The sequence below is a fragment of the Cibotium barometz genome, chromosome 11, assembly GCF_041138505.1.
Source record: "Cibotium barometz isolate CiBa-2024 chromosome 11, ASM4113850v1, whole genome shotgun sequence".
In the NCBI taxonomy this organism is placed as follows: Eukaryota; Viridiplantae; Streptophyta; class Polypodiopsida; order Cyatheales; family Cibotiaceae; genus Cibotium; species Cibotium barometz.
This window is the reverse complement of record NC_141056.1, coordinates 15328626-15344770: the sequence shown is the minus strand read 5'-3', so window position 1 is coordinate 15344770 and position 16145 is coordinate 15328626.

Here is a 16145-nt window from a genome sequence, read left to right as displayed (position 1 = left end):
TTCTTGAGTACCTCCCAAGATTGGCCCTTGAGTTGTTGTCGATGCAATTACATCGAAATGGAATCGAGATGCACATGGCAGATCATGGTACTTCCAAGATTGACCCTTGAGTTGTCGATGCAATTACATTGAGATGGACATTGCAGATCATGGTACTCTGAGGTGGTTGATTGGTTTGATGGGAACAACTTCTACATGGACTATAATCCTCCCTTCTAATATAGCCTTGACTCTCAATTTTTGGATCCTTCATGACAAGATATCAACCGTCTTAGATGGATGGAGCTACTAGAGCTCCATAGCACCGGGCACATGGGTGTCATCAAAGTTCACCACAAAACCTCACTTCTACAAAACCTCACCAAAGTTCACCACAAAACCTCACTTCTACAAAGATCAGTTTTTGAGACATTTTGAGTATAGGTTCATTGAGAGCCTAAGATACTTATAGATGCACATATCGCATGCCATGCGGATAACAATTGGTCATCTAATAGTGTCTTCTCATTGCCTTAGGATTAAGTCTAGCAGAAGAGCCAAGTGCATCCCACAAGATGCACGTATATGGAGAGTATGCACCACCAGTGAAGTGGAGGAGGAGCACTATTTGTTTCGATACCCAACTTACTATAAGATGTGAGGGAGGTTTCATTGCCTCTTCTACAATGGATTCGACCCCCTCTCATGGGTCAGGCACTATAAGGACTAAAGATGTTTAAACAAGTATTTACTTGAGCTTCGTCATCGTAAAGAGCTCATGTTGAGTGTTGAGGAAACACTTTGAGAGACAACGCCTCCCAAACCTCCATCACAAATTTCTTTTGGTCGTCGTCACAGCAGTCACCAACTATCATTGTATGTCTCAAGAGTAACAACACAAGTAGCCATGTCAACAACCACCTACACGAACATGTCATCTAACCCCATGTACATAGTGTGTCACTACTTAGTGTGTGCAATCCCTTCTAAGGGCCAAGTATTGCACATCTCTCACAAGCCTCATCCCTCCACCTAGCAAGATCTAGGATATTCTTTAACACAACATGGCAAGCTTCCATCGCAAAGGGGAGATAATATGAGAGGATATGGCTACTTCATGTTCTAGAGTAGCATGATATCATTGTATACTTAAGTAGCGCAGGATGATATCATTGTATACTAGAGTAGAGTAGGATGATATCATTATATGAACAAACATTCACTAAACATTGTCATCAGGTAGCATCACATGGATACTTTCACTTAAGTATCTAGTTTCTACAGATTTTTTTCTTTTTCATGGTTTAGTATTCGTCATGGATACATTGTAGTAATTTTTTGGTCTCGTAGACCCTTTGGGTCTTTTGAAGATATTAATCTCTCTCTCTCTCTCTCTCTCTCTCTCTCTCTCTCTCTCTCTCTTCATAACCTAAAGCAATATATCTTCAACCTTGCCCAATGAAGCTCCCAAGCATACTAGTATAAGGGTATTATAGCTTTTCGTGAAAATGGACTTTGATTAATTCCTTCCATAATAGATTCCCAATATTAACATGTGGAAAAACTAGCTTTTATACAAAGAGATAAGATAAAAGGGCACTTCACATATGTCCTTCTCTTAACACGCGTACTTATACCTTAGACTTAACCACATTATTGTATTCTCTAACTACTAATACCTAAACATATTAGCCTAGGCACATTAGCATGCATACCCTTGTGCCAATTCGGGCTCGAAGCTACATTTATGTGCAGAAAGTGTGAGTTGTGTTCATCACTAAGACCTTCTCATCACAAATTGTTAATAATATTTTGTGATGAAAAAATTTCATTGTAGCTTGCTTGACTTACTCCATGAATGCGCACCAAGATAGTAAAGCAGGGTAACATGCTCAACAATGTTAACAAACTTAATAACAAAAGTTGAGGGTTTCTACTTTGGCCACTTCTTCTTAATGTCAAAAGTGTACATTGATCTTGTAATTTGATCTTGTAATGCACACAAAAAAACTTATATGGGAGACATGACACAAGCATATTTCTCCAACGAGGAAAACAAAATGTGTAAAGACATGAAAGAGATCTGATGAAGCTAAAATCTCTTTTGGCCCATTAGCTCCAAATAAGAGCGAGATTATTTGTTAAGAAACATACTTTAAGTGTTAATAGGGTGGATGAGTTGGAAAGAGATCTAACGAAACTAAAATCTCGCTTAGCCCATTAGCTCCAAATAAGAGAGAAATTATTTGTTTAAAATCATACTTTGAGTGTTAAGAGGGTTGATGAGTTGATCTTTATGATGAGTTGGCATTGGTCTTTGAGACATTTTATTTTTTAGGAAAGTCCTCCACAAGTGAAAGTAACTTTTTAGATTGCACCAAACCCCCATTTTTTGTGTTCTACAATGTACATGTGCCTTTATACACTAAGTACTTTGCTTGTACATGTAAGAAATTAGACACTATGTGCAAACACAATACAAAGGATCTTCCATTCCTAAAAATCTTGTGAATAAATAGATCTAAAGAATAATAATAAATGATTATATATAAATAATATAAAATGAATCAATATAAATGATAGATACTAAAACTCTTGTAAATGAATCAATATAAAGAATCACACTCAATTATTTTTGTAAAAAGTTATAATAACAAATGGCTTCCACTGGCATGTTTGTAAATTACAGAGACTAGTATTGGACCCGCGCGTTGCTGCGGGTAGAGTTCCAGAAAAAATAGGCTCAGTTTCTCCAATTTAGGTCATGTTTTAAGTAAACACAATACATTATTTCAAGTGACTTCATATATACATATCTCAAAATAACATCCATGTCTCGTAGATTTATAGCGAAAACAAAAATATCATAGTAATGTAGCATACGAAGATGCAAAAAAGGACCAATATTACATATTCTCAAAATGCACCACAAAATACGTATTCTCAGTCAATAATGTCAGAATCAACAAATTGAATTCTTCTCTTGTGAGAAGGATCATTCATTTGTCTCCTCACAATACGCTCTCTATTGTAAAGCGGTGATCCATCCCGCACATGCTCTACTATCAATGAATGCAAAGGACCTGCACAAATGAAACAACGATAAATCAAATCTCAAAAGGACCTGCACATAACGACACATCGATAAATAAAATCTCAAAAGGACCTGCACATAACGACACATCGATAAATAAAATCTTATAATAGAAAAACATAATCAAAATCACCTCGTACAATAGAACATCGCGAGTGGATGGTACATGAGGAGCTCTAGTATAAAACCCATAACGAATACCAATGGTCATGATGGATGTAAGAAACAACCAGTCTCATCGGGTATTGAATACCCCTCAAATGATGCAAAGCATCTGTCCATCTTTCTCCAAAACAAATAGACACCCCACTCCTCATCAGGAACACCGATCCCGTACATCTCCATGCCTTCGTCAACAACTCTTACCATAAACGTATCAATGTCATGCAATATCCTAAAATCAAAGCATAACAAATAGGTTATACAATTATTTATATATAGGTTCAAAAAATATTTATACAATTCCTAACAATTACACTTATACTTACCCATCCCTATAAGCATCAATCATAATCCCTGCTACGTGACCTGCAGTAATAGGAGCTAACCATAGCGGTGGCTCTGTACAGATAGACATCAGTATAGAATGTCATGTTCCATACTTTGTAATCAAGAAAAGTTATACAAATATAGAGAATAACTCACCTACTATCCTCGACAAAGGTATGTCCAATGTAAAGGTAATCTTAGACATGTCTATCAAAACATAAACAACAAAAATAGGTACTTTTACCATGGACAAATATGTATAAAAAAAGAAATCACAACAAAATTAATCAAATTGCAAAACTTAAATAAGAAACCTGACTTGTCACTCTGAAGTCATCAAGATCTCCTTATAAACAATATTGTTTGTTGTAGGTGTATAACTTTGAAGATTATCAAATGAACACTCCACATTAGCGTTATCCTCAAGTAACACCTTCACAGCATGAGGAGACCGTGCTCGTGACAACGCGACATACAATTGTCCATGAGAGTAAACATTGGAGTCACCAAATACAACCCCAAGACATTTAGGGTTTGGCCTTGTGATTTGTTTATTGACATGCCAAATGCCAGCCGCACGGGAAACTGTCTCCATCTCATGGTGAATGGTAGTTGGGCCTCGCTGCATATAAAGGTAATCCATGGAAGAAATACTCTTTCACCAACTTTAGTACCAGTAATGATTTCAGTCTCCAAGACTTTAGAGTGAAAGGCCTTACATATCATCCGTGTACCATTACAGAGTCCACGTCTTGAATCCAAGTTACGAAGCAAAATAACAGGAGCTTCTAACTTTAAAACCAAGCACTGAGGTGGATATCCGCCCCGAAGGTCAATTGTGTTCAAAAATTATGTGGAATATAGGAATGAATTTTCATCATTTTCAAGAATTGAATCTGCACTAAAATATTGCTTAGGCTCACCAGGCATTTCATCCAAAGCTGTCTTATTCACAATATCCACTTGACTGTTTATTGGAGCAAGAATAGCACGCTCACTAAAGTATGAAGCATATGTCATAGTGATAGCCAACTCAGAGACGTATACCTATATATACATGTGCATTTATAAAATAAATAAACACATATACACATATATTTTTAATTAATATTAAATTTTAACACGTGGGGATGCATGATGAGATGTGTTCACTCTTAAATAAGTGTATCTTATATACAATGTCTTTTGTCTTCTCTTTTGCACACATATGTATGTGATTGTGTGTGCACATACACACGTATGGATGATTGTGTAATGTCTTCACGCGTGCATGTGTTGTGCAAGTGTCTTGATTGTGTGTATGTGTTAATGTGTATTTGTTGTGTGTGTGTGGGTACATGGTGTGTATGTTTTTATATATGTGTATCCATAGCGAGTGTCTGCATGTACGTGTGTGTGAGCATGTGAATATACTCGTGTGTACATCTATGTGTGCATGTGCAGGTGTATATGTGTGTGTGTGAGTGATGTGTGTGCACATGTACTTGTGTATGTGAGTGTAGTTATGTGCTTGTGTGCATGTATACACTTGTGTGTATGTGCAAGCTTGAATATGTGTGCAAGTGTGCATATCTCTATATGTTGCATGTGTGTCCATGTGTGCAAGTGTGTGTATGTGTGTTTGTATGCGTGTGTGCACGTATCATGTGCTTGTGTCTGTGTGTTATGTGTGTGTGTGTGTATGCATGAACATACATGTGTGTGCGTTGATATACATATAAATCTATTTATATATATATGCTTACATACCTATAGATACACATACATACATAATATATATAAGTGTGTGTGTATGTATATTCTCTCTCTTACACATGCACATAATATATATGTTTGTGTGTGTATGTGCAAGCTTGAGTATGTGTGCAAGTGTGCATATCTCTATATGTTGCACGTGTGTCCATGCGTGCGAGTGTGTGTGCACGTATCATGTGCTGGTGTCTGTGTGTTGTGTGTGCGTGTGTGCATGAACATACATGTGTGTGCGTCGACATACATATAAATCTATTTATATATACATGCTTACATACCTATAGATACACATACATACATAATATATATAAGTGTGTGTATCTATAGGTATGTAAGCATGTATACAAAGATTTCATGTGAGATGTGAGATTTCATGAAAGATGTGAAATTCAAAATTGCATTGGAAGATGTGAGATTTGGCTCCTCCTCTAGGCTGGCTTGCAGGAGGAGTGGTTATTTTGAATTAGCCCCACCTTCTTTGCCCACGTGGAGGGAGGTGGGGTTGTGGTTAATCTTGTATAGATTGCATTGGAAGATGTGAGATTTGGCTCCTCCTCAGGCTGGCTTGTAGGAGGAGTGGTTATTTTGAATTAGCCCCACCTCCTTTGCCCACGTGGAGGGAGGTGGGGTTGTGGTTAATCTTGCATAGATTTAGTGCTTGCTCACCTTGGCCCTATTCACCATAGAAAGGAGCTCCTCAACTACTTGTCAAGCTTGCGACTACAATGCATTTGGCAAACATTAACACCAGCACATTGCCAACAAAAATATTAATTCCTTCATTAGCTTCTATTTAGCAATCTCATAATGAATTTGTTCCCCCTTGCTAAAGAGATGAACTCTAAGATCTCGCTTCAATATAACCGCTCCTTCTGCCTCCATAGCCTCTTTCTTCTCTTCTTTGAATCTCCAGGTTGATTGTTTGTTGCCATGTGCAGAACCCACGAAACCCAAAGCATATATTAGACTATATAAAACCTTAGCCATATATATATATATATATATATATATATATATATATATATATATATATATATATTTGTATAGCACTTGCAAAAAAAGAAAATTTGGAGGAGGAGAGGGCTTCTCTCTCTCTCTCTCTCTCTCTCTCTCTATATATATATATATATATATATATATATATATATATGCCGCATTCTTGCTCTTTAGTGAGCGTCTATTGCGTTTGATTAAAGTAGGGATCAACTGATCTCCATTTCTTGCCAGCCCATTGCCTTAAAATACCTATTCAATTTCTTCTCCCTCCGAATTAAGTGCTCCTACTTTTATCTACATAAAACAATGGGTCTCTCTAAGAGTCTCTCTCTCTCTCTCTCTCTCTCTCTCTCTCTCTCTCTCTCTTTCCAAGGCAACCCCAGCATCCTCCCTCGAATACCCCAAGCCCACCCGCAACAGCAGCAGAAACAACAGCACCTCCAAGATTTCTGGGGAAGAAGAAATTGGGTTTGTTATTTTAAATTTGCTAACACTAAGAGCTGTTTGCTGAGATTTCTCTTTACAGTGATGAGCAGCAAGAGAGGATTACCAACACAACTGTGTTGCAGACGAAGTTGCAGTCCTGGCTAAGGACCTTCCATGGACCTCCCCATTGGAGTCCGCTCTCGCCGAAATTCTCCACCATTAGCTCACGCCTCCCTTGCTGTGTCAGATCCTCCTGAACTCCTGTCATGGCCCGACGTCTCTTCCACTGGGAAGTCCACAAATTAACAGCCTCACCTTGCCTAGTCGCCTCTTTTATTCAAATCTTTTGCCACTACCCAACCCATGTTCACACCCTCTGGCCCCTCCTCCGCTCCATGCGCACTGCCTGGATACCACCCATGGCTTTTGACCTCGTATACTTTAGCTCACAATCTCTCTCTCTCTCTCTCTCTCTCTCTCTCCTCTACTGCCACCTTTACCCTGTAGTTACCCACTTTGATTACCCCCCTTTTTCCCTTCATTTTATTGATCCCACCTTTCCCTCTAACTTTCCTCTAGCCATTTCCACTCAAGTTTGTGCTTCATTAATGATGTATAACAGCCTGAAACTCTCAACTTTGGATGCACATTCTCAGCATAAATATATACAATTCCTCTAGAGTCCCAAAGGTTCACAAACTCAAGTCTGTCACCCTAGTGGGTGGAGCTGCCTTGGCACACTTTTCGCCTCATTGTCCCAAAGCCTAGGTCTACCACAATATATTTTAAAACCTTGGATTTCCAAAAATTCTGATTAGTGCCCTTTGCCAATGTCACCTTGAATGGGGGATTATACAAAGTATGGAGCACCTTTGATCTTGCACTAAGTGCGTAGCAGAATGTCATTGGACATAAACATTTGATGGTGTGGCCATTGGGGCCCAGAAATGCGCATGAAACCAGCCTTATTGCTCTGGAAAGCTCTCCAACAACAGTGCTACTTCCTTGTTGCGCTCCACTACTACTGCCTTCTGAGCTTTGCCACATCACTAGTGCTTTTTAAGAGCTGCCACGATGGCCAGAATCGCCACATCACCACTGCCTTCTGAGAGCTGCCACATCACCACTGCCTTCTGAGAGCCGCACGACGATGGCCAGAATCGCCACCTCTTCTGACGTTGCACTCCACCACCACTGCTAGAACACTCTCCTCATCTTGGCTATAGTGCTACCCCGACACACAGGCCACTACGCATGTTTCTTGATGCGTAGGAGAAGGTGGTGAGTGGTGGTGCTACGTATGTCGGACAAAAGTTCATACTAATAGCGATGAAAGCTTTCTACGACCATGCATGAGTCAAAGCTACGCCAACCAGCTCCTGGTGTCCTACGGCTTTCTACGTCCTGTGGTGGCTGGTGGTGTTGCTCGCCTTTAAATTCCCTACGGTAGTGGCTCTTTCTTTTGTACCTCCTCCTTCACCTGCTGGTCGGGTGATGGTCTTGCAGTAGAGAGCAAGTCATCTATCCCTAGAGCAGTGGATGCGGGCGTAGACTTTGTTCGTCTCTGTGTGTGTCGACGGCAAGAAAATTGATAGAGACAACCCCACACAGTATAGTGCTGGTAAGGGCAATGCTACGAAGGAGCTGGGGTGGTGAGGCTGCATGCTCTACATGGCCCTCTGGGAAGTATTTCACCTTGGTGCAGCTTACCACTTAGCAGTAGCTGTAGGAGCACTCTCGGGCCTGAGGCTAGACCATCACCATGCCTAACCCCTCAGGCAAAGCCCTCATGCTCCATACCCCCATGCCTTTGAATCTATCACCTCCCGCTTCATACCACCAAGCCTTCACATCTTCATTTGAATCTGATGGTGACGCAGCAACAACAGAAGCGGCATAACCGCCCTTGCCTTTCGTTGGTGAGGTAGCAATAACAGCAACAATGGCACAACCTCCCTTGCCTTCCGTTGGTTTCTTTTTCACCTGTGAATTTGACTTGAAGGTTTTCTGAGGACCCGACATCCTGCTGAAAGCGGTGACGTCTCCAAAAAGCAGGCAGAGAGGATGGTTGAAGAGCGATCCAGACGCTAAAAGAGTTGAAATGCAAGAAAACGCTTATTAATGAGCAATCTTGCACAACTGAAGCTAGGGGGAAATGCTAATTTCTGTACCCTCCAAACCCCCAAAGCACACACCCACACACGGGACGGAAAGGCGAACCAAGATTCAGATTTGACTAGATATGAAGTGCAGAAAGAAATGAAAATGCTTCCAACAGAGTGGAATGCTACGGCAAAAAGGATGTCTTTCTTGTAAGGAGAGGAAAAAGCTCATCGTTAGGAGCGATGTTGCAGATGGAGAGGCGGGGTGGCTACTGTCCAAGAGGCTGAATAAGAACCTATTAAAAGGCCGGCCTATGCTTTGCAGTGAAGTCTTCCTTCTCACCCCTCTTCTACATCTCCGAAATGCTCCTTTACATGGGAACACCATCCCCCTCGACGTCCCTGCACTCCCCCGGAGTTCACTGCCAAGAGGTCTTCCATCGTCTCTGGCTTGAGATGCAAGAAGAAGGCTATGTAGACACTAAAGCAATGAGCTGTATGGTGTTGCGTGCAACCCTCCAAAGAGAGAAAGAGAGGACGACCCAAACGGCTAGCATTTGAATTTGAAATAGAATTTTTTGAATTTGAAATAGCAATAGCCTTTATTTTTTGAATTTGAAAGATGTGAGATGAGATCTTCTTAGATTCAATTTCAAAATTGCATTGGAAGATGTGACATTTGGCTCCTCCTCACGCTTGCAGGAGGAGTGGTTATTTTGAAATAGCCCCACCTCCTTTGCCCACGTGGAGGGTGGGGTTGTGGTTAATCCTGTATATATATATATATATACATATACATATATATACATATACATATGTATGTATGTATATATAAATGTAAATAAAAACACACACACACACACACACATGTATACACACATATACATATATGTTTTCTATTTAATTTATATTTTATTAAAAGATACTTTTTATTCTCTATCTCTCACTCTCTCTCTTTTCACCTTCCCTCATTACATCTCTCTCTCTCTCTCTCTCTCTCTCTCTCTCTCTCTCTCTCTCTCTCTAGGTCTGCCCCATCTCACTCTCTCTCTCTCTCAAGCACATTCTACACATAGATGCAGATGTACGCACATGCATGCATATACTCTCTCTCTCACACACACACACACGTACACACCGCACATACACTAATCTAAACACACTCTCTCCTCCCACACAAACTATCTCCTACGTAGAAATTATCTGTCGCCTCTCTCTCTCTCTCTCTCTCACACACACACACACACACACACACACACACACACATGTACACACCGCACATACACTAATGAAAACACACACTATCTCCTCCCACACAAACTATCTCCTACATAGAAATATACATATATGTTTTCTATTTAATTTATATTTTAATAAAAGATACTTTTTATTCTCTATCTCTCACTCTCTCTCTTTTCACCTTCCCTCATTACATCTCTCTCTCTCTCTCTCTCTCTCTCTCTCTCTCTCCAGGTCTGCCCCATCTCACTCTCTCTCTCTCAAGAACATTCTACACATAGATGCAGATGTACGCACATGCATGCATATACTCTCTCTCTCTCTCTCTCTCTCTCTCTCTCTCTCTCTCTCTCTCTCACACACACACACACACACACACACACATGTACACATCGCACATACACTAATCTAAACGCACACTCTCTCCTCCCACACAAACTATCTCCTACGTAGAAATTATCTGTCGCCTCTCTCTCTCTCTCTCTCTCTCTCTCTCTCTCTCTCACACACACACACACACACACACACACACATGTACACACCGCACATACACTAATGAAAACACACACTATCTCCTCCCACACAAAATATCTCCTACATAGAAATTCTCAGCCTCTCTCTCTCTCTCTCTCATGCACACACACACACACACACACACACTCTCTCTCTTCACACACACTCTCTCACATAGAAACTCTCTCTCTCTCTCTCTCTCTCTCTCTCTCTCTCTCTCTCTCTCTCTCACACACACACACACACACACACACACACACACACACTCTCTCTCTTCACACACACTCTCTCACATAGAAACTCTCTCTCTCTCTCTCTCACACTCTCTCTCTTCACACACACTCTCTCACATAGAAACTCTCTCTCTCTCTCTCTCTCTCTCACTCTCTCTCTTCACACACACTCTCTCACATAGAAACTCTCTCTCTCTCTCTCTCTCTCTCTCTCTCTCTCTCTCTCTCTCTCTCTCTCACACACACACACACACTTAAATAGATTTACACACATATATATAATTTTTATAGTGTTTGGAAATTTGGAAATTTACAGTGTTAAGTGTGCACAACCTTGGTTGGATTCTAGCATGCCATATGGAATCAAACACAAAGCTCGGGAAGATATGGACAAAAGAATGTAAGTATGTGAACCTTCTCTTGTGTGTGGATAAAGCTTCAATTATTTAATCATGTAAAGTTTAATTATTAATGTTGTTCATGAACTTAGGTGCTAACCTCACATTTTAATGGGGCATGTAACAGGTGTGGTGTATTATTATTAGTGTTATGCATGAACTTAGGTGCTAACCTCACATTTTAATGGGGCATGTAAGAGAGGTGGTGATTAATTATTAGTGGTATGCATGAACTTAGGTAATAACCTCACATTTTAATGGTGCATGTCAGAGGTGGTAGTTAACCTCATATTTTAATGGTGCATGTAAGAGGTCATGGTGGTTAGCCTCACAATTTTAATGGTGAGAAGGTTAATAACCTCAAGAACTTGGTGATACAAGGAAAAAGTAACTAGATCTAATGCTCTATTTTAAGAATATGGAATTGGGGATTAATTGGTTGAATTTTTGGCTCATGAGGAGGAAACTCTACTTTAAAATTTATACAAAATTTTGGGGGGAGAATTGGCCACTGCATTTAAGTTTCAAGGCAACCTATGGGCTTGGGGATCAAACCACTAGGGAAGGACAATAGGCACCAACACATAAGTACCAAGAGAAGGCAAAAAGCCCATGTGAGAGATCTCCTTCATTCTCTCTCACTAGTGTTGAAGGTAGAGTGTGAACCTATTCTTGCCTATATAAGATTTTGGGAATCATATTGTTTTTCTTTATTGGATAAGTATGCTAGGGTTTTGAATCTTCATTGACATATGTCAAATTGTGAGCTTTTGAATATTCTTATATGGAACTCGACAGAGAATGAAGGGAAACTTTGAAGAGACTTTCAATGGCTCATATTTCATGACTCATAGAACACTTCTAAGTGCCACTTTTTGGAGGTGATTAAGGGGATTGAGTAGAATATTTTGTTGAGTTAATTGGTCAATAGGATTATATCTTTGAAAATTTCAGAATCAATGGGGAATAGTTAACCTTTGATTACATGCAAATGAAAGAGCATAACTAGAGGTATCCTTTTCAACAAGTGATGTCACGTGAATTGAATAGAGACATGTTAGGAGATTGCTTTGGCAAGTTTAAGAGACTATAATTTTCAATCAGAGAATCAATGGAAAATAATTATAACTTGGTTACATGTAAATGAAACATTGGTTACATGTAAATGAAAACATTGTAAAGAGCAAACTAGAGGTATCCTTTTAAATAAGTGATGTCACTTGGGTTGAATAAAGGCATGTTACGAGATGGCTTTGGCAAGTTTAAGACTATTCTTGACCTGATATTATGATACATATTAATCCTTATGATCATCCCTAACCATCCCCATTTAGGCCAACTATTGAAGACTTAAGCATGATTTCAAACTATGTCTTTTTATCTTTTCTACTAATATGCATAATAGCCCTTTTTTATCCCTTTCTTAACTTTTGTTATTGAGAGGGCTTTCTTGCAAATTATATTAAGGAAAGATAATCAAAAAAAGAGAAGATGCAACTTTTAGGCAATATGTTCAAGTCAAGTGTTTACCTTAGCCTTGAAAAATCATGTTCCTTTGAGCCGTAATGCAACTATAATGCAAGGTATTCAAGTAAGGTGTTTACCTTAGCCTTACAAAATCATGTGTCATTGGGTCTTGCTCTTTGAGTTGCAATGCAACTTCTCTATGTGGGTACGCTAGCTCATCCCTGTTGTCACACCGAAATGCTTTATTGGCTATAGGGGTAAAGGAAGAGCTCTTTATGCCTACATGGAATCCAAAAGAGAATGGCATGTGTGATCATTCTCTCTCACAAAAGTGGCTGAAGAAGAAGCTAATGAGGGGGAGCAACCTAAAAGCACACCTATTGATGTAAGCATTCCATATCACATGCAAGAATCCAATAGCACACAAGCAAGAAAGAGTAGAGAGGAGAGAGGAGAGGAGCTCACAAGTATTGCAAGGAAATAAATGTGTATTCCTTAGTGTTAAAATTACTTACATACAAGTGACTAGTTTTCACACTGGGTCATCCAAAGTTAAAAATGGTTCAACCACTATTACTAGTCTCTTTAGCAAATATGGGTGTCCAATTTCATAATGAATAAATTAATTTGTTTGTGTGGGTGGCGAACAAATTTTGAAGAGTGTGAACCTTAATGAATGCAAGGGTGGCATACTTTAGGAACGAATTTCAAATGCCAAATTCTCTAGATGTTTCCAAGGAGGTTTGCGTGGACGATCTAGCACGTTCGTGCTCGGTTTCTCTAGATCTTCCCAAGGTTATAAAAGGTTGAACGTGTTGAGAATCAATTTCATAACGAATAAATTAATTTGTTTATGTGGGTGGCGAACAAATTTCGAGGAGTGCGAACCTTAATGAATGCAAGGGTGGCATACTTTAGGAACAAATTTTGAACGCCAAATTCTCCAGATGTTTCCAAGGAGGTTTGTGTGGATGATCTAGCACATTCATGCTTGATTTCTCTAGATCTTTCTAAGGTTATAAAAGGCTGAACATGTTGAAAATCATGGATTGAGCTCCCCTTATGACAATCAACTACCTAATTATATTCTAATCCTACTCTAATGACAACACAATTAACAAAACTAATCTAAGGTGGATGATACCTAAGTGAACTCATGATGATGAAGTATTTGTAATAGACTCAAGCATAATTAGGTTACAAGATTAAGACTTGTACTCCTAAAGAGGCTTGAGGTGTGTGCAAGTGATATGATTCATTGCTTGAAATTCTCCCCTTTTATATAAGGAGGTGCACCCTTGGGCTTGTACATCAATGTGGGATAAACCCCTTTGCTCATGTGGCTTCTTGCTTGACTTTGTTCTTGTTTGGCTTACTCAACTCACTCCTTATCTTTTCATTGTGCTCTTTGTCAAACCACATGTCTTAACACCCATCCTTGGTGCCAAATATTTTTGCTACTCAAGGTGGTTGGATGTTGATTTTACAACATATTTTCACCCCCCCTCCTCATTTCTAACTTGGCTAGGTAACTCAAAGGCTCTTTAGCTTGGTTACTCTCTAGCTCAGAGGTTATTTTAGAGGTGGTCAAGTTGATTTTCACTCCCCCAAGGTGTTACTTTGGCTACTCTTTGTTGGTGGTCGAGTGATTTACATTAATTTACCTACTCATTTGGTGGCTTTTACAACATATGATTTAGGTTAGGGTAGTGAGGGTTTTTGATTGCGTGCTCATTTGGCTGCTTACAACATATTTGAGATTTTCTTTTATGACGATGGGATGGACAATGTTCTTGGCTTCATTAATTTTGTAAAGTTTATGAAATTTTTTTATTTTTGTTCGATAAGCGTAGTGCTGATCTTGCCAATGATTGCTATGATGAACAGATGCAAAAAACTTTGTTGATGATGGCTTCAATGGTGCCCATGTGGACAACGTCTTATTTAAGGGATGGCTAAGGTTTTAAAACCTTTTGTGTGATTTTCAACCACACGAAAAAGAGATAATGTTTGAAAACATGGCAGATGATGGCAACAATTGCTCTCTCCCTCTGACGAACGATGGCAGTTCTTTCCTCTACTATAGACAATTAATGGCATGACCCATCCTTGAGACGAGCAAGAGTAATCTTGCATGCATAAAATAGATGTCTCGTCCTTGTCGACCTCCAATTAGTACAAATGGAGAGAGATTTTTTCCCAAGAGTCCCAAGGGCATGGGTCCAAGCACCCATTGCGCAAGCGGTGGCACACATGGGTGTGTATGTTGTGTCGCACTTCCTAATTTTAGCCAATTCCATATATTTAAAAAAAATGCATGTCCTATGAGGCTGAGTAGAGATAAGCCTTATATTTGGACTTCATGGTCCACAACTTGCTAACCTTCTATATAAACACATCATGCTTGCCGTATATATCCATATAGAAGCTCCTAAAGCGCCAAACTTGGCATATAAATATACATCTAGCATTCCAATCCAATAAAATGTTGACAATCTTAACACACCTGAACATGCCTTCAAAACAATTTTTGGACAACTGGATTCTCTCTCCTTGGAAGCCTATACTCCTCACCTCCATCTAGCAAAATATATTCAAGATAAAAACATTAGCTATTGAGATATAATTCTTAAGGAAAAAAAGAAGGATAAGGATAAAACCTTACAAAACTCATTTGGTGGATTAATATTTGAGGCGAACGGGGTTTGAATAGGCTTGTAAACAGCAAATCAAAAAATTATGTATTGTCCAATGCCTATGTACCGCAAATCTAACTTATCAGGCTTTTCATAGTCCACAAACATTACACCTACATGAAGTTGATCCGCAATCTTCCGCAATCTTAGATTGTAAATTCCAAAGAGCCCAAAGCTTTCGTTTGTAAGTGTCTCGACCATACAATCCTAACAATAATCTGGGTTCTAAAAAATAAAGATATTCCCTGTTGCAAAAAGAATGTATCAATAACAATATAAATTTATCCACCAAAACGCAAAAGCTACATAAAAAGGAAGTTTCTATATATACCGTAAAACATCGGTGCTCTCTAATAGCTCGATAATTGGAGATGTTTCTTATCCTTCCCAAAATGGAGGGTGGTCTACAATTCAGCCATGAATATTAAACAGGTTTTGGAAAACAATAATACCTATATTATAGCAACCGTCTAAAAACATTACCTTCAATATCTTGTCCATCACCATAAACAAACAAAAACAATCTCCTTGCAACATCCATCCTAAGCAATATACCCCTGATATCAAATATAGCTCTCTCTCTCTCTCTCTATGTATATGTGTGTGTGTGTGTGTGTGTGTGTGTGTGATCAGTAGCTTGAGCCAAGCAAGGAATAAAATAATGGCACTGTATATAAAAGCAATGTAGAAGCAAACAAAGATTACACATGTCACATCTTTGCAAACATTCTCCATTCAAATGCTTACTTCATTGTACAGAG